Source organism: Falco punctatus (genome assembly GCF_963210335.1).
Source record: "Falco punctatus genome assembly, chromosome: 13".
NCBI lineage: Eukaryota > Metazoa > Chordata > Aves > Falconiformes > Falconidae > Falco > Falco punctatus.
Window position 1 is genome coordinate 20,358,083 of NC_137593.1, and position 20,172 is coordinate 20,378,254.

Sequence of the window (20,172 nt, forward strand, 5' to 3'; positions counted from 1 at the left end):
TCTATGCTGAAATATAAACCCCTGAATCCACACGATTAAAGAAAGAAAACCATACAGAAATACTCCACTAGGCACTTAAATATAGTTTTGTGCTACTTGACCATGCTTCCATGGGGAGGGGGAAGTTAGAAGTATTATTTTATTCAGTGCTGCAGGAAAAAAAATATCAAAAAGCAACTTACTTCGGTATGCAAATAATTCCTCCTTTTGCAAAGCTCAAGAGACCTTTCCTCTACCAAATGCCGGGTGTTCTGAAAACTTTCCTCTGCTGCAGTTGGAATAAATAGCTCTCAAGAAATGTTTCATCACGTGTTTTAGAGGCACAGTTTATAATAGTTTTGTGTTGGAGTCAACAGACGAACTTGAAGGATTGCAGTTCAACCCACTGAACTCTTAACAGCTGTGAAAAGAAAAAGAGTTGGGAATTCAGATTTCACTCTTTCCTAACCAGTTCAGCACTGGCTCTTTCAGCTTGGGAATCTATTCCTCTCACTGCCATTCTAATTGCTAAATCTGACCTGTTACCCTGAGAACTGCTATGCAAAATGGAAAACCTGCACATGATTATTCTCTGTTTGTCATAAAATATGGAAAAATATACATCTGAATTTTATAATAGACACTATCAAGTTATTTACATGCCTGCTATACATAGTTTTCCTGAAGAGATAGGGGCCGAAACAGGTTATTTTCTTTGCCTGGGACTAGTGACAAAGCCTTTCAAAGCGCATACAAAACAAAGTGGTGACTTTCCATTCATGCTGCAGCTCCTTTGCCACAAGGTGTGGGGCTGGGAGGACTGCACCCTGGGTCTCAGGTGAGTTTTGGACGGATATGCTGGTGCCACATAACTTCAGTCATCGAAGCAGCAACTATGGCATTTTGGTTCCCCACATGACTGGAAGGGTGCAAACTGCTCCGGGGAGCAACTCGGAGCTCCTGAAGTTAGCAGCTCCTTTCTCCCACTGTTTGTAGAAGCAGCCAAGAGCTACGCGGTCTGCATGCTGTTTATGCCTAAACAGACCACGACCACTGAGTTAATGCAGATTTTAGTATGAGAGGAGTTTCACAGCTTCTGGGCAGAGGGACACTCTAAGTGCCTGCTGGAAGCTGTTGCAGCTGGTTTCTGGGCTGAGCAGGATGCCTCCTAGACCGCTGGGCAGGGCAGAGTTAGGACGCAGGCTGGGTTGTGGGGCCCGCAAAGTTCCCAGTCATCAGCTCAGTAGTACAGGAGGCTCTGAGACCCCTTTTCAACACGTAAGCAACAGCACAGGCCATGGGAAGAAGGAGGCCCAGCTTGCACCTTGGGGATTTCACTTCCTTAGCCTCTCCATCCCCGTTCTTCACACACAAAGCCCAATTAGTCAGGCCCCACATGTGAATGTCACCCCTTTTGCAAAGTCTCAAGGATGTTTATGTAACGGAACACTCCACTTCCAGAAAGTAGTTGACTGGTGCTAGAGTTTCCCAACGGTAGGTCTGGGGTTTTTTGCCCCCGCAGTCACTTGTGGATTCTTTGCATAGACAGCAAATTCTTTTCCAAGCTCTGCCCTCACAATCCCTCTGAGGTAAAGGCAGAGATAGGATTAACCACTCTTCACATGTAGGAAAAAGCAAGAGGGAGGAGTTCAGCAACTTTAAATGAAATGAAGAATTCAAGGAAAGACAGAATTGTATCTGTGTTTAAAACCAGCATTTTCCATCTTTTCTCCGAACAACTCCACAAAGAAAGGAAAAAAGTTACATTAGCCAGATTCCCTTCTCTGTCCCTTAAAATAGAGGATCCACCCTTTAGGATGTTGGTTTTATCTCCTTGCGCATTCCCATGTGATAGCTCAGGAGCTGTTGATGTTGGACTAATGTCTGCTGGGATTTCATCTGACAAAATCTGTCTGCAGCACCAGCTTGCCAAGTCTGGATTCTTCTTCCCTGTTCCTGACAAATTACTGAGCAGGGAGCAAGAGCATAGTAACTGGTAGGCTAAAGCATAACACAGAGCAAGTCTCTGGATTTACTAGCTAACTTTGGGGAATTTTTATTTCACATCTTTCTCAGTTCCATGTGATATTTGCTCCCCCATTCAGCTCCAGAAATTTGGAATCTGAAAAATTAAAGACAATATGTCAGGTTTTATCAACATCCTTTTATGCAAGACTTTCACAGAATGTTGAGGAAATGCCCAGCATTGTTGGGTCAATGAAAATTGGCTCAGTACAAGGAGAAATCCCTTCTCTGTGCTCATGACACCCTATGAAACCAGCTCTGAAGCTGCTTGATCCTGGGAATGAGACCACCTAAAGACTGTCCTGCTGCCTCCTGCAGTCAGTGTTATGTACAGGTAATCACTCCCCTTGACATGAAAAGTGCTTTCAGACACCCAGAGGTGCTGACACTCCACAGCTCCCACCAGTGAGCCAGCAGAGTGAATAGAATCACTTATTTATTCCAAAGCCTCATATTCTTCATGTAGGTGAAGCCCAGTACAAGGTTACCACGATGAACTGCAGCACCCAACAGGAGCACAGGAAGATGGGTCAGTTACATCCATAGATCTATGAAATCCCCTGAAGTTCAACTGAAAGATGACTGAATTGCATATTTATGCAGTTATTGCTGAAAACTCTGTTTACTTTGGCTAGCTGATGACACCAACTCTTCTCCATCTGTTAGCCTATGATTCTGAAAAACAGTTTAATTTTAAAAAGGCCTGGAAGGAATCCCTGAGCTTTCTATAGACATGAAGAGGAGGGATAGGAAAACACTGGGGATTAACCACCTGAAAAACATATGCCACTTGCTTACTGGTGCCATAAGTCTGCTTTCTCAAGCTGTACCCTGTAGAAACTATACTTTCATCTAAAAACAAGACCTAAAAAATTGAAAACTGGAGCCTATTAGGTTTGTGTGTCAAAATTACTTTTGTTGCAAATTGTATTGTAAAACCATTGACCATGGCAAAAATACTTGCTTAATTTGAAGTCTTTCTTTGCCTGCACCACCACCCCCCCACCCACCCACCCACCCACACACAGAGTTAAGGTTACTAGCTATTTCTTTTTTGAGGTTTCTTTCTTCCTTTCAGATCAATTTTTTTCCCCAATCTTCACAGAATTTCCCTGAAATTTCACTTACAGATCTCTTACACTTCCTGCAATTGCCTTTCACATGTTCCTCTTCACCTGCTTTAAATGAATCCCAACATAGACTATAACATTTAAGAATAATCTTCATGCTGTTGCTCCCACCTTTCAGATTCCCCCTTTGGAAAATATTCAAACTAGTAAAGCAGAGCAACAGCCAGGCACTGCAATGATGAAAAGGTCACAATGTAGCTGCTGATGCCAGGTTTTTTTTCTCAATGTCCTTGTCTCCTAGAGAGCCTTTTGTGGCAGCAACCTTCGTCACCAAAGGACGCAAAAGTTGAAGCTTGAGGCATCCCATGGGGCAGGAATTCTTCACTACACAGCCTAAGGGATAGTATAATGTGAGCCCTTTCTCCAAATCAAAATGTGAAGATAGTCAGAAAACCAAACAAGGACAGAATCCGTGATGAGGACAACATGAAACATCCTTAGACACTCAGATGACTCCCTGAAGATTCCCTGCCATGGAAAATACATGCCTAACCCTTCATTACAGGCTAATCCATGGCCTGATGCTGCATTTGTCTTTCTTTTTGCAGTTAGGGGGTTAATAAAAATAAAGATACAAGACACAACTGATAAAGGGCTAGCTCCTACCAGAAGCTGAGCCTGTCTAGTAAGTATGCTAACAGTTTCACTCTAAGGAGTATCCAAGCATATGCATTTTTGGAGTAATCGTCTGAAAAAAAGGAAAGAAAAGAGAAATGGGAAGAACAGAGGGGCTGGGTTTTTTTCTCCCTGCACGTGGACCTTTAATGGAAGTAATGGTTTGATATTTACCACTAGGGAGAAAAAGGAGGGAAAGTTTTGCCATGCAAATACTGACTTAGTTATAATTTAGACTTTCCAGGCACAGCAGCTGGGAAAGGACAGCAAAGATGATAAATATTTTCCACTCCCATATAAGATTTCTGTTAGAGTAAAATTAGGCGTCAAGAGCTGGGTTTGACCCCATAAAGAAAGACACAATGAATGGGATGCTTGTGCCCTTGATTTGGTCTTGCGTTTAAAGACCTGCCATGCTGAGATGTACATACTGACTTTTGGTCCCGTTGTAAAACACACGCCTCACTGAGGACCTGATTCCTAAAGTTAATGGCAGTCTCTCACCTCAAGTGAATGTCAGATCAGGCACGGTCCCTGCTCCTTTCAAGTTCTGTACAACGCAGAGTCAATTTCAAGTGAAGCTTGTGAGTGTGTTGGGATAAAAGGGTTCGCTCAAAAGCAGCAAGTCATGCACTCATTCCTAAAGCAGGGAATGAGTAGCAGCCTGACACAAGTCATGTGTCTCCTTGCTAAAAAGCCTACTTACAGTATGAAATTTATGAGCTTTACTATATGCTTTCAACACTTCTATGCCTCAGTTCACCCACTTGTGAAATTAAGAATATCTCCAAATTGCATGTGCTGTGAGGGTGCAGCCTGGTAGCGCACTTGCAGATCGCTACCTGAAAAGGTAAAATAACCATCGCGTTTGTGAGCACAACAGCAGGAGCACACGGCTGGGCTGGCATCTGAGCAATTCTCACACAGCTCTAGGTTCAGTGTCATTTTCCATCACTCCTCCTTATTTTTCATACTGCAGAAATAGATGATGATTTTTTATATACTTCACACAAGCAACTTCCAGAGGAAGGCGGCTGTTTTCTCAGTGTCATCCACAACATGGAAGTAATGCTCTGCCCAGTTATTAACTGTGAAAAGCTTAGTAAAATGCTACAGTTCTGCCTTGCTACCTTACAGTCTTTCATATGCAAATATAACTCCAGACAATGCATACATAAGCCTTCTCTCCAACTTCAGGGTTTAGCTTTCTTTAATTCAAATTTTATTTAACCTTCATAGCAATTCCCCATATCATGAAACTTCAAGTTTCTCAGGCATTCCCTGCACCCAGAGCAGCAAAAACTTTCAATTTTCATCAATAGTAGCAAATACAGGGTTCAGAAGCACCTCACAGCCAAGGTGGCCATCTGCCCTAATGCTCTCAACTCTAGTAGTGGCAAGAGATTTCCCAGAAGTCACATCTGGAGTATTGCAATTGCGCTCCAAGCACACAACAAAGATCTGTAACGCAAATTGGTTTCTGATCCTGAGAGATGACAAGCAACAGAAAACCTCAATGATAGCTGTAATAACTGTTTATACTAAATTTAACATTTACTGTAGGGCATGCATTGTGCGAATCTTGGCGTTTTGGGATAGGGCATTTCTTTTCAACCTCTAAACCGAATTTCAGAAAGCTCTGAGTGACTGAAGATAAACAGAGTAGAAACAGGTAACTCATGATAGCAATAATAAGAAATTACATATTAAAAAATCAAAATCTTTCAGCGGCCTGATATGACAATCTGAGTCCAATGTCCTCACACTCTCAATTCTCTTTCCTGTAGCTGAAACAGGTTACAAAGTTACTTTGTCAACATGCATTTCTGTACAATAAAATTAAATTTTATTTTTATTTTATTTGTGATTCTGTGAAACTTATACTTCATATTATCTTACCTTTTGGCTTTCATGTGGCACAAAGGACATAGGTATGCTTGAACTGAAAATGCTTTTTCTTTTCTTATTCCTTTTTTTTTTCCCCCCGAATAGAATTATCTGTTGGATGCGCTACCTTTAAAAACAGAATAAACTGAACGCTTTCTTTGCTCTCAAATGCTAGATTCAGTTGCACTGTATGCAATCAACTGTGTTCAACACATTTGATTCTACATGGGGTTTAAAACAGCAGCATACTAAATTTTAAAAAAAACAAAACAAGAATCTCTAAATGTGATTAGCAGTATTTAGAAGAAATTCACTGACAAATCCAAACACACATTTCTGTTTCTTCAGCGAGGAGACAGCACTTACACTCCTCCAGCTATGGAAAGGTGCCTTATGTAGGACCATTCATCCTCTCTTTGAAGGGCTTCTGACTAATCTGCTCAGAATTAGCATTTTGATTTGCATTAGAGAAGGCTTCTGACAAATCTCAGGTGAAGGGATATGAATGAATATTTACAGGGGTTTTGAAACATTCCTCTGCATGCAGCATGAAGATCTCTCCTCAGTTTTCTTTCCCTTTTTTTTTTTGTTGTTGTTCATTTAGAGATTTTTCATTATCTGAAAAATTCAGCATATGCCAGCAGTTGAGAAGCATAAGAAATAAAGGAGAAGCATAAGAAACCAAGAAGAGGGGAGCAGGATGCTCTCTCATGAAATGAACGGGGCAAGGCTCACACACCCAGTGACTTCACTTGCACTGGCACAGAGGTGTAACAGTTCTCAAAGTCCACCACACTTCAAAGAATTTGAGAAGGAAAAAAAAAAACAGACAAAAATTTAACTACTGGGGAAACAACAGACTCTGAAGTCCAGGAGGCAGTTGGTGCTTAGTCGTACTAAGCCACAGCACTGCGGTTTTAATTTTCGTATATCAAGAAATGTTAAAGACCCCAACATCTAGATAAGCAAGTTCTGCCACAGACACGTGCCCAGAACTCCCACTGAATCCTGCAGGGTTTGCTGAGTGTGAGGAATACTACCTCTAATAAAGTACCAGCCTGGCTTCCTCCATGGGCTGCATCGAGTTTTCTACCTTGAGATTAAAGTACCTGCCAGTACCTAAGGGGTATTTCACATTAATCTTCAACACTGCTTTTGAGGACAGGGTTGAATACAGACTGTTCAAAAGAGATTGAAAAAAGGGAGACCGTTATGACATTCACCACAAAAGCAATTCTATCCCTTTAGGAACTTGTGACAGCACATAACAAAGAATACAACAAATGTCACAGTGATCTTTGCATCCTCCCAAGGAGGGAAAACGCATGCAAAGGTAAGTTCACTCTCCTCTCCCAGAAACAGGTGTAGAGCAGAGATGAAAGGGACAGACAGTGCTTTCTCAGTGGCACACATCCAGCCCAACTGAAGTGAAACCACTTGCGAGGTCTTAGAAGAGAAGCTACATTTCTCTTCATTATTGTTTTTTTCCAATCCTGGAAAATTTGTTTGCAAAGTAAAAAGTAGTCCGTGCTGTTTCACAGCCATGTCAGCACAGCATCCCAGGTCACTGTGACCTTCAGCACATACAAGATGTTTCACTTTCACATGGATACCAGATGCTAAGCCCTCTTTCCCTCCGATGTTCAAGGCCCTCAGGCTTTTGTACTACATCAGGCACTTAGTATCGTGTCTGTTTGCAATGCTCCTTTTGAGTTTTTGTTGTGAAACCTCCACATTTTCTGTAGCTATTGCAGCAAACATCACACTCCGTTAATTTCTGCTCTCAACCTTGTTGACCTGAATCTTCATGGGATTGCAAAAGCAGTTTAGGTTTCATCACTGCCTTTTCCCACAGCAGTCCCCTTTCAAGCTGAAGCAACTGAGACAGCACTTCAGTTTGATTTATTACATATATTTGGCATCTGTTGACTGTACTCACTTTCAGAACATAAAATATTCAGAACAGCTATTTGTATTCTTATTCCAAAAGTCTGCTTTGGAAAGCACAACACACACAAAATAGTGATCTGGGGTGTAAATAGCATCAATTGGGATGAACCTCAGGTGCTCAGCAAAGAGGACAGAAAGCATACAACAGAAGAAGCAACAGCACATCCATCCTCTCCAAAGGGAGGGATGCTGCAAGGTAAAGGAGGGAAATCTGAAATCCAAGGCTGAACTCCCAGTCTCAAATGAGGAACCCATCTGCAGTTTCCCTTTGGATCCTGTAAGGTCTGGCTTACCCTTTTAGTGCCTGGATACAAGAAGTTAAGACGATTCCTGAAAATGAGCTAAGATCCGTTGCTATATTTCTGTATTAGTCCACAGAGCCACAGCTGTGAGTATGCAGAGGATGAGTCCCTAAATGCATAATGTATGGAATGGGTTGTATGCAATACAGGGTCATGCCAGCTTTAACAGAACAGGATTTCTTCCTTTTCAACTGACAGAAAATCTTCATTTCTTCCAGTTAACATAAGCACTGGTAATCCAGCCTTGCGTGGACATCTGATGGAGATCAAAGGATGTAATCTTCCATTACTAGGAACCTGATCGATGTAACAGCTCCCCACAACCTCCCACATGAAAGAAGTTTCACAAGAGCTCCAAGAGACCTGGAAAAGCCCAAGGAAAAGCTTTCCTGACATTCTCCTCACCAGCGCAGCGAGCTTGCAATCTGCAGATTAGGTGTGCCCCATGGGTGCATGTGGCATCAAACAGAACAGAGAGAAGGTGTGCAGCCCTCTGGGAACCACTGCTGTGTCCCCATAAGGTCCACAGCCACATCACCCTGTGGAAAATTGTTCCCATGCCATGTGTTGAACAGAAAGAGTGAGAAAGCACACAACACTGCAATACTGATCAACATCAAAAAAATCAAAATTAACTTCCCAAATTATTTTTTAAAAGGTAATACCAAGAAAAGGAACTTAGTGACAGGTAAATTCCTACTCTAATCAGGGGCAAGCTTACTTTTTTGAGTGCAGGCATTCATGCCTCTGTGGTAAGATACCATCCCTTCTTGAATGCATTTTGTTAAAGCAAAAGCAACTATTGGTTTGATGGAATTATGCTTTTAGAACTCAGGGGAAAACACTCTCCTCTCTTGGCTGCTCAAAGTAAACAACATGTGGTCTTGTGTGGTCTTTTTGCTCCTCATATGAGGCTGGTATTTCGCTCATCTGTAGGAAGCAGCAGGAAATGCGGAGTTCTGCACAGATACAGGATTCTGCACTTTCCTAACAAGCTCTGGAAGCGCAGTGTGTTTGGGGGAAAAAAATTACTGCTGTTCAATATGGGAAATACAAAAAAAATACACCTAGACACATAGAATGAATTAATACTCCTCTGAGTCACGTAACTACAGAATTTTGATGTAGCCATATTCACAGAATTTCCCAACTCTCCCATAAGCATTTGAGTGTTCAAGCATCAATGGAGTACTAATCAATTCTTAAACTAAAGTGTTAAAGGAATTCCTGAAAGCAACATAACTGCTGTACTAGTTGTAAATATAGTTCATGGTGTGCAGTGGTTGCTCACATAAATCATCCACTTAGGGAAGAGAAATAGTGCTCCGGCAGATGAAAGGGCTCAGCACAGCAGGGTCTGTGTTCCCTTTGCTGTTGCACTGCAGGCAAGGAATCTGTTTGCTGCTTTCTTCAGCAAGGATCCTGAAGAACGACACTGCGTAACATGCTGCTACCCATTTACAAAAGAATATGGGGTGTGGAAACTTCGTGTTGGTTTTCTTAACTGTCACTTGCTCACTCAACCCCAGGGCACCCTGTCTGCACCCATCATGGCAGGGGATGCACACAAACCATTTAATCAGTGTGTTTTCCAAGTGTCGCTCCCTTTCCCTACCACACTATGTCTCTTCCACGTGACCCATCCACGTCCCCCTCTCTCTGACTCTTCCTCTGCATGGTCTCGACCTCCACCCCGCCAAGCCATTCAGCCCAGGTCAGCCAAAACCCAGAGGAGGTCTGCTACCCCCAGCCACCTCCACATGATTTGGCTGGCTCCCTCTGCCCCACGGGCTCCACTTCATGCTCCATGTATTGCAAAGGGACGTGGACACAGACCACTCTCATCTATCAAATCGTGTGAACTGAAAATGCAAACTGGAAGCCGCTGCTTCAAAAATGGAACTCGTGTAGTCCTTACCCACATTGCAGAGCTTACCTCCTTCTGAGTTAAACCTCCCACCACCTTCTCCATCTGTGACTCTTGTCCCTCTCCTTTGATTTCTCCCATGATATTTTGCTTTCACCATCAATGTCCTTCACAAACCAAGTTGCCAAAGCATCTCCTTCAAAACCCTCCAAGATCCACCTACTTGCCTGTAGGGACAGAGAGGGAAGGGAGAAAGAAAAGAGATTTTAAGAAGAGTCTAAATAACACTAAGACAACAAAAAATATGTGCACATGTTACTCAGCACCACAGATCCATATTACTTGTTCATGTCACCTATGGCTTTTCGCTGACATTTCTGGTTATAAACATAATGTTTATATCAAACAATGTCATATCAAAACACATCGCTGCCTGTAGCAAGATACCTCGCATTTTTCTGAGCCCTGAAATAGCAATCACACCCCATACATTTGTGAAGTGCACTCAGCTGGGACAGCTCTGCAGAGCTCCAAGTGTTTTCCCAATACCTCCCTTCAAGAAAGAGCTGTCAGAACCAGTTCCTTCCTTCTCCCAGAAGATATCCTCTCTTTGCCGCAGCTCCCTGGGGCTGTGTGGCTCAGCCCCTTGCCTCTGCCCGGTGCTGATGCTGGGGCTGGTGCAAGGCGCATTCCAGAAATGCTTCCAGCCAGTGCCCCTTGTGCTGCTAACTCTCCTCCTTTCCCTAAACATTCAGACATGGCTTAGTCAGACTTTTTTTTTTTTTTTTTTTTTTTTAAATAGTTGCTCATTCTCAATGAGACATGGGTGCATCTGTTCTGGAAGGTTCTCTGCCCAAGTCATCATTACCTGATATAGCTTACTTGGATTAGAGCCCAGACCTAGAAAACGTTCCTCTGGATTAATTTGTTTGTGAATAACAGATTAAAATGAAAAAGAGGATGTAGATTTTTTTGCTGTGAGTGTAATAATCTCAGCATTAGGATTAGCTAGCAGCATAAGCAAAAAATCCAAAAACTCTCAAAAAAGTTATCTGAGATTAAGGAGTCTTGGCGATTAAGCTTTATGATTTGCTGCTGAAGCAACCAACACATCTGAATTCATCATTATTTTTTCCTAAACCCAAGAACTAACAAGATAAACCAAAATATTTCCATCAATTCCCATCATGTTTTGGTCTACTATAAAGTCTCTTTTTAAACATCAAGCTGACTTTGTGAAGACTACGGTAGGAATTAACTAAAGAGTAGGCAGTACAAAAGCATCCTGAAACTGGGTGGCAAGCTGTGCCAGGCTGCGATTTTGAGGCAGTGAGGGCAGAGGAGCTTTGCTCTGGTCTCCTGTGTAATGTGGGAGCAAATAAAAAAAAAAAAAAAAAAACATCTTCCAGTTACCAGAAGGATAAAGAGACATGCAAAATCATTCAGAACTGGACACAGATTGCAAACCCTTGAGGATGCCATACCATTTTTGAACCACAGTTTCTAGAAATTCTTAGGGGTCAGACTTTTGTTGTTGCTCTTGAGCTTGAAAAGCACACTACTAAATTGGGAGCTCAGTACCAGAGAAGCAGCAGATTTAAGGGTCAATGCAGAGGCCAATCACCCTTGGTGTTGGCAGGGCTCTGCCCTGCCTCTGCTGCACCCACACCGGCTCCTGCAGCAACCTCTGGAGGCAGGGACAGGCTGGATTATGTCATGTATTACATGACGTTACTGGATCCTGAAAGCACCAGGTAGGACACTCACAGCCTCAGGAGTGCTCTCACAGGGACCCACTACATCTGATTTTTCAAGAAAGTATCTGTTGTATTACAGCCAATCAACAGGTCCAGGCTCAGCCCGTGAACTGCTCAATTTCATTAGACACAGCAAATCTTCACAGGGGTCATTTCCCACTGAAGTCACTGGGTCGGTTTGCTTTTCTACAAGGTGAATCATATTCTGCTCTTTAGGCTTAATACTGAAATCCTTTTCTAGATAATTCCCACTAACTTTGCTCTGTATGTTGCCAGCCTCATAACCTCATATCCCATCGATGTCAACAGCAAGTAGGGTTGGTCACCTCTTCACAGTGCCCCCAAACACCATATTTGTGTTACCACAAATCTGTCCCCTTTGCAGACGTTGCTGTAACACCTCCAGGTCTCAGGGTTTCATGTTTGCTGGTCTCTTGGTACAACCCTGCCATCCCCATCCTCTCCAACACATCCCATCCAGACCCTCTCCTCAGCACCCAGCAGACCACAACAAGCTTCAATACTTCATACAGAGGAAAGCTATAAAAGGTCCTGTCTCATCATTGGAAAGCTCAGTGGGGGCAATCCTAGGTCACTGCCAAAACACCCCGTTGTTCTTTTAGGTTTTTTTGCTGTTTGGTTTTGGGTTTTTTCTTCCCCCTCATGACTGGTTTCAGGGCCAGATGAATCTCAAAAAGGAAAAAAAAAATAGATACAGACATTGATTCAGGTATCCAGTACTCAGACACTTCAAATAAAATGCCCAGCTCCTTTCTATAATTTAGCTCAGGAAAGCAGTCAATTTGCTAAATTAAAGATTTTAGAAGTCTTATGAGCGAAGCGAGCCCAGGCTTTGCCCCGTAATTTATTAGCACTTCCATTTCATTTCTCTTAGCTTACTCAACCCTTCATTTCAGAGCCAGTTAAGTTTCAGTCAAGTAGGTTCATTATACCATGGAAAAACCCACGTGCTAAACTAGTGCTATAGACTGCACTAGCACCCTTAAAAATAATAACTATAGCAGGAGTGAGCTGCCACATCCCCAACACAGACCAGCTCGGAGTTCCTGGTCACCCTATGTTGCCATGGCTACAAGCGATGCTCAGAAACCAACGCTGCCACGGAGATGAGATTGCCATGACACCAAGGCAGGCAGGAGGCTACGCTGGGGCTGGGCAGATAACACACTCCAATTTCTGGATGTCATAATTTTAATTAGTAAAGGAATATAATGTAGCCACTTACACATAGGTAATGCAGAACTTCAGTAGCATTTCTGCTGAATTAAATTTAGGAGGTTTTAATCTAGCTTTAAAAACAAATGGCAAAAATGCAAGATCTTGTTAACAAAAAAAAATACAAAATATATTAGAATTCTATTATAGCAATAAAGTGGGGGCAATTAATATGCCCTAAATATAAGTAAAAACCAAATGAGGATCCCTTATATCTATATTAACTATGTATTACTGCCTTCCTGAAGCTGAAAGGTAAAGGTTTCCCAGGAGGCAGTTTCAAAGCAAGAGAAACCAAGAAAGAAACAAACTCCTCTGTACCAGGATTTTGAATACTGGAAATTTGTCCATGACTGGGGGTGTACAGGACGCACCCTGTGTGATGCCAGGCACCTTTAAGCAGGGAGTTATCGAATCACCCCATTTAACTAGGCACATTAATTAGGCTGTACTAAGATACTCATTTCATACTATTCAGTTGTTGCCAAGACACCATTCACACTTCTGACTCCCCATTAGCATCAGCTAACAATCTTCTGATGCCTGGTTTTCAAAGAGCTCCAGAAGGATTCAAAGCTGCTATAAGAAAAGAACAAGGCAAGAAAGAAAAGCTGCTTGCTCTTGCAGTCAGAGGAAGAAGTTCAGCCCATGGCTTTCGTGTCTCAGATAACCAGGAAACCAAACAATAAACCCCCAAATTCATTACTTTCTTAAGTCTCATCATTTGGGGATCTGAGTTGTGATTTTTAAATCACAGCTTGCTTGGGAGTTAGCAAAAGCAATAAAACTTGAAAAAAGCAGACATAACCACAAGTTCCCCTGTTTCCACCTTCTCCCTCAAGTGTTAAGCAAGCTTTCTCCCTGCTTACATCCACAGCTGGGTCCCTCCTGCGTCCCTGGAAGCCCACAACACAGCCCCGACATTTCTCAGCTGCTTTCCCATGTTCAAAACGTAAATGATTTGAGCACAGGTTCAGTCAAGGGCACAGAAATTGTTCATCCTGGGCAAAGCTCTGGGGAGCTGCGTGGCAGAGCCAGGGCTGGGGGAAGCCCTGCTGCAGAAATCAACCGGCACTGCCGTGTCATGCAGGTGGTGGGCTTGGCATGGACAGGGTCAGAGACACAGAAAAATTCCAGTCAGCCTGATCTCACCCATTATTTCACTCTGAAACAGAAACCCTGCTATCTTTGACCCTACTCTCCTTCGAGGATGCAGTCAAAGCACTTCTGCAATGCTGCTGCTTCTGCAACAGTAAATCCACAGTGGGGAAATCAGCCCCGTAGTCTCAGAGCCTCAGCAAAAGCTAAACGCATTTAGTAATCACCATTACTGCGAGGGCTGTATATTCCAGGCTTTGTGTCGGTGTAACACTCGATACATGTGTTTACGGCTCAGCAATGAAGGTAACGGTGGCAGAGATTAAACGTCGAGGCTAGCAGGAAGCCAATGACACAATAAACGTCCAACTGCTCAGCCTCTATTGTAGCAACAAGACTATCCTTACCCTCAGGCAGAAATTTGTTTCGGATCTTATTTCAGCTTAACTTGATATTAGCCTTAAAAACAGTTTTAAAAAAAATCCTTACATCTATGAAATGTTGCAGGCAAATGAAAGAGGTATGAGAAGCCCAAACCAGTACATTTTGTTCTGAGTCTGGTGTGAAAGTACACGGGCTTGAGAAGTGGAGATTTCTGATTTGCACCCTTCATTCTGTCACTTGCTCCAGGACTAAAAGGCAAAGCACGACTGAGTCACTGCCCAGGGGGGAGATGGCCTCCGAGAGAGGTCAGGAGTTCCTCCCTACAGCAGGAAAACTATAAAGGACAGATTAAAAAGAAAGAAAGATAATTTATTTAAAACTTTGTTTTGCTATTGTGAAGACACTAAAAATATTTTCAAAATAAAATAGGACTGGAGAGATAATTCTTTACAACGCTTAGGGGTATTGCCTTTTTCTAGATACAAAATGTGAGGGAATCGGGTCAGAACCGTGGGTCTTTGCTCTTGCGCGAGCTTCTCAAATTCACAGGAAAACAAATGTCACTGTTCTTCACTGAGTCATCTGTTGCACGCAAGCATGATTGTAACTGAATCACTGACAAATTACAAACATTTGCCACAATTTATTAATCCTGGAAGGTTTTGGGTTTTTTCTCTAGTGGCTGAAAAGAATAAACCTGAGTCAGCTCCAGCACAAAAATCAAATGCTAGTGAACAGGATGAGATGTTGGCCCTTGTGGTTTTTTTTTTTTATTTACCCTGAGGAAGTAGGTCTGCAGCTCTGCAAAGGCAGGTGCCAAGGACCGCGGTCCCTTTGCCAGTTGGGCTGCTGGCACTGGCTGGGTGCAGCTTCACATTGGTGATGCACTCACAAATTTGGCTGGAGAAAGAACAGAGCTGCCTGCATCCATCTGCGCAGCATTTGTTTTACTTCTCTCTGCTCACCCAAACTGCAAACGATTAGGTTTTACAGACAGGGCTGCAGCAGCATAAAGCATCCTTCCTCTGCAGGAGAGTCACTCGCCTGCTCTCCTAAGCAGAGCCACGTTAAGTGGGACCTACCAGGTCTGGGTGAGAAGATCCATGTTGGTCGCGCTTGAGCCTTCCCCTTTCTTACAACAGGCTCAGAGTGCTGGGACAGCCCCACCGCCTTCTTCCACCGGCAGTGGAGAGGGAATCACGCTCCACAGATTCAAATCTCCTCCCTCCCTTGATACATTCTGCTTGCTTTGATGGCAATTCTTAAAGCTAGTTTTTCTAGAAGCGATTAAGTTGTTGCCTGTATAGCTCGCAGCCTTTCTTGCTCAGCTGTCTCCTCATGAGACTCAGTATCATTCAGAATTTGTCAAGATATTTCATTTTTTTGGATGTTGTTGTACATTTAATATTTAGATACGTTCCTCCACCCTCAAGAGCATGCTTGGTGAGGTTGTAGGAGGATGCCTGGTTTGAAGGAGTTAGGCACCTGGGAATGTTTTTTACGTCTGGGGAGCATCAGCTCACCAGCCTTGCCCACCCTTTCCCTTCCTCATCACGGTTATGACTCATCCTCCCACATGGATTCTCCTGCACTCTCAGGCATCGCTGGTTCAAAGTAACTGCCACATCCCAGTTTATACAACCCCACTAGCCAGTCCCCTGAGCACTTGGTGTGGGTAACACAACCATTTTCCTTTGCCCCCAGACAAACATGCCCTTCTCAAAGCCTGTGCCCCCCAGGCCCCCTTCCTGCAGCAGTGGTCCCACCTGCAGGCACGCTGGTTACGCTCCATGCCCGGGGGTCTTCCTGGAGGTGCTCCAAGGACCATCGCCGAGCCCTGAGGGCTCTGTCTCATGGGCAACTCGCAGCTATCTGAGTATTCAGTTTACAGGCATTTTAAGCTAAAGGTGAATACAAAAAAAACTTATTCTCATTTATGCATGCATAAGCCCCCCTCAACCTTGCAACACAGTATAAGCTGTTAAGGATCCTAAACTGTGTACGTCAACACATTAATCTATGGGCAACTTGCAAAGATCCTACCCCAAAGCAACATCAGCAGAGAAACGGAGATCTTACCCAGGAGAAAAGCAAACGCTGTTTGAACAGGTCAACAAGCAAAGCAGGAGCCTTTGTACCCAGCAGCAGGGCTCTGCGGAGGCGGGCAGGAGGGGTGGCAGGACATGCAGTGGGGCTGCAGCCATGGCATGGGCTGGGGCCAGGGCACGGACCCCACTCTGCCACGCACCCACCACGCTCCGTGGGACTGCACTGCAAGGTGAGAGCAGGACAGATGCTGCTCTTCGAAGTAAAATGAACCATACCAAAGTGGGCGATAGACGCTGAGCGTTATGCTGTGCATGGGAGCGGGGCAAAGCCAGTCACTGCTTGCCAAGCACCACGGTGAGCAGCTCCCTGGGGCTGCCAGCCCCTGGCAGGGGGACACTGGCACATCCCACTGCACACACACCTCCGCTCACACAGCCAAGGCTAAAAATCAAGATAAAGCTGTGAAGAAAGCAGCATAAAAATTACCCTGAGTAACATTTTAAGTATCACTTAAATTATATCTAAATAGTATAAATATCTATTGCCATCCTTCATGCCTACTGTCAGCTGTATTTTCTTACAGTGCATTTGCAGGGTATGAACGCGTGGGGTATGCACCCCAAGATATTCATACAGCTCCCATTTAAGATCATCACATGGACCAGCAGAGAAAAATCAGTAGAGATTTTTTGCTTTGAAGCTACCAATGCCTCAGTTTATTAGCCTAGAAAATTAATTAAAAAAAAAAATCAAGTTAATTATGCCAGGCTCACATGGGCTGAGTTATTGATTCCCTCCAGCGCTACAGGAGTATTCACTCCCAGAGGAACTGCAATGACAAGGGGCTCTGTGATACTTATTTGCTCATCTCTCCAGCATCACACCCTGGTTGGGGACCTCACTACAAATAAGCCTTTGCAGTTGCAGAGGAGCTGGGATGCTCCAACCCACAGCTCCCACCTCTGCAGCCACCTCCAGAAGTGATGCCTGGTCACATCAAAAATCTCTCAGAGATGGCTTAAGGTATCAGCTCCAGAATAAAACAGGCCAACAGATGAATAGAGGGGATAACAAAGAGAATTAAGTTTCACTGTACTTATGAGAAAAAATTGACAAGAGTTCTGTCTGCTTGGTTAATATAGAAAGTCTTCCTGCAGACAACACGTGCTTCCTAATCTCAAAATATTTATAAATTATAGGTAAATACCAGACATGGAGATGCTACAAGCGTTTTAGATGTATCAATCTTTAAAGCTATTTGCCTCCAAAAGCTATGAGAAAGGTCTTGGCAATAAAATCAAAAAATCATAGCAAGAAAAATGTAGGGCAAACAAGTTACTAATGGGTTTCTTACATGGAGCTGGGATGAAAACCAAAATGGGACTATTTAACAGTGAAAACTGGGTATAATTGCCAGAAGCCCTGCTAAAGGTTACCACAGCAGCAACCTTTACTGCATAAAGTCACTGTTTATAAGGAACAAGTCCTTACAGAGCTTAATCCCAAGGCTCCTGATGTTAGGAGGAAAAGCTCGCTTCGCCTTGCTGGGCTTTGATGCAAGTCCTGACTCAGCAGCTGGCTGCACTGGTGACGTGGGCTGTGGCGCTTCAGATGGGAAAGCATGCCACAGCTCTGCTCTCCCTGCCAGAGGGCCGGCATCACCCCACGCAGCCGCTTTCAGCGGTGATGGAGGCAAACACATGGACAAATTCCTTAAAAAGAGAGGATGAGGAGTCCATCCACCGCTGGCGTTCCATGTGACGTTGCCAACGCAGCCAGCTCTGGTCAGGGCAGGAAGGGGAAGGGGATACAGACAGACAGACTCGAGACACAGACAGACGCAATGAAAAAAATAAGAGCATACAAAAGAAACAATGAAACACTTTTGGGAATAATAGTTAATTAAACAAAAGTTGAAAGAAGCCGTACACTTCTTTCAAAGAGGGGGAGTATGCTGTAGCCTCAGCTCATGGTGGGAAAGAAAACGTGAAACAGTGTCAGTCAGTGGTCTTGAATAGCCGTTCTAAGGCTTTGCTGCACTGAATCAGCACAGGAATCTACATATCACAGTGGGTTAGAAATTTCTAGCACAATAAAGCTGTTCTGAGTACTACTGGAGCTTTCTTGAAGAAGTAAATAAACACAGACAGATGGAAATAACTATAATCCAAATGCTTGGAATTGTTGGAGTGCAGTTTGCACTTATCCTAGATTAGCCCTTAAAACCTACCCCAAGCTATGAAAGGGGAAAAAATTCACTCCTGGCAGAAGCAGGTGGGAGGCTCCTGGGCTCTCAGACACCAGTGGAGGCTCTGGCCCCGCAGCTGCCATCAGCGGCAAAACCCAGTGAGCGCACAGGCAGGGCTTCTGCACGGGCACCGTCCCGGCACGTGTGGGGCTGCCGAGGAGCCCTTGTGGCACAGCCCGGGACCCCTGCAACCCCCACCTCTGAACAGTGCCAAGCCCACGGAGCAGGATGCTGCTGCCTGCGCCAGGGATGAAGTCAAACCCAGGGAAGCCGTGCCAGGTGCCACAGAAGTTCTGGCAAACACCCCGCAAAGCTGCTCCCTTCCTCCTGCCTGCTGGTCGTCCCTGGCGCAGGGCTGAGAAGCCACCTACCTGCATCTCCTCCAGTTACGTCACACTTTGAAAACTAAAACTTAAAAGTAAACTGCTAATAATAAAAGTTTTCAAGAAGCACCTTGAAACTTCTTTCCACATGCAAGGAGAAAAACCCACGTTGCAGATTCCTCGCCCAAACCATCCCCCTCACGGCACCCATAGCCGCGGCTGCTGCTGTTGATACCAGTTCCAAAAAGCACCCAAGACATCAGCATTTTCACGTGGCTTTTCCACAAAGTCACAGGTGCCGTCAGGTGGCGAGTGGCTCTGCAATACAGAGAGAAGCAGACGCATGCCTGGTGGCTAAGGGCTCGCTGGCCACCACCGTTGGGCCAGGGGTTTGTTGTTTCCCCAGAAATTAGAAGCCGTGGGCAGCACCAGATGGGCACAGCTCAGCACTCCACGGGCCGGCCAGCAGTACCAGCTCCATGGGTCCCTGCACCTGAGGCCTCGGGGTGTCCCTGACGCTCAGCACCCCGCAGGACAGCACCAGCACCAGCTGGGCCAACCCCTGGCAGCCCAGGGCCAGGGTGCTCCAGGTGTACCGTGGCACGGCCCAGCAGGTGGGATTAGACAGATTTCTCTGTTATTCAAATGATCTCAGCTTTTTTATCTTTTCCCCAAGGAAAAGAGAGTTGGTGTAAATAAAATAGATTTCTTCTTGCACCTTGGCCAAGCCTTCCCTCCAAGGATCTCCATAAGGCTGGGTAACTTCCAGGCTGCTTAAGATTGGATAACTCTTGTTTTCTGCAAACTCTACCCGTTCTTTTAAATAAATAAACAAATAAATAACACGTAGCTAATCTAATTATAAATAACGAAAGGTTTATTTAAGTCTATTTTCCCTTGTGGAAAAGGCAGGGCAGCTCTGAAGGAAGGGGAGGGGGTGGTGGCACCTGGTTTACCACTCGATATCAGCCACTTGTTACAATTTAGTAATTTAACGTTTCTTGCCGGCCATTTCCCAGTTTGCCCATGAGCCTGCCACGCTCCCGCAATTCCATCGGGCCGGGATGCGGCAGCTTTCCCCGTGCACCCCGCCAGGACGGAGCGGGGGAACAGCACTTTGCAGGGACATGGGACAGGCCTGCGGCAGCCACCAGCTCCCGGGGGGCACCTCAGGGCCAGGCACACAAGGGGCCAGTGCGGGCCCTTTCAGCAGCCGGTGCCCCCTCAGCGCAGAGCACAGCGGCCAGGGCGCAGCACCTGCTCACCAGCAGCCTGCCTCGGCACCCATTGAACTATAAGCCGTCACATGCCAATTCATTGCA

At 44.6% G+C, this 20,172-nt stretch overlaps 1 protein-coding gene across 2 annotated transcripts in view; it reads right to left on the reverse strand.

Annotated features, from left to right (window-relative positions):
* Positions 1-20,038, reverse strand: part of KCNE4 (potassium voltage-gated channel subfamily E regulatory subunit 4) — a 21,415-nt gene extending 1,377 nt beyond the window's left edge. The window contains exons 1-2 of one of the 2 annotated variants that reach the window (XM_080409019.1): positions 9,825-20,038; positions 183-400 (exon numbers count right to left, since the gene is read on the reverse strand). The gene's annotated coding sequence lies outside the window, so the exon portion shown is untranslated. Of the gene's footprint in view, positions 1-182 lie in introns of both variants that reach the window. The other variant, XM_080409018.1, reaches the window with a different exon arrangement.
* Positions 20,039-20,172: the final 134 nt, after the last annotated feature.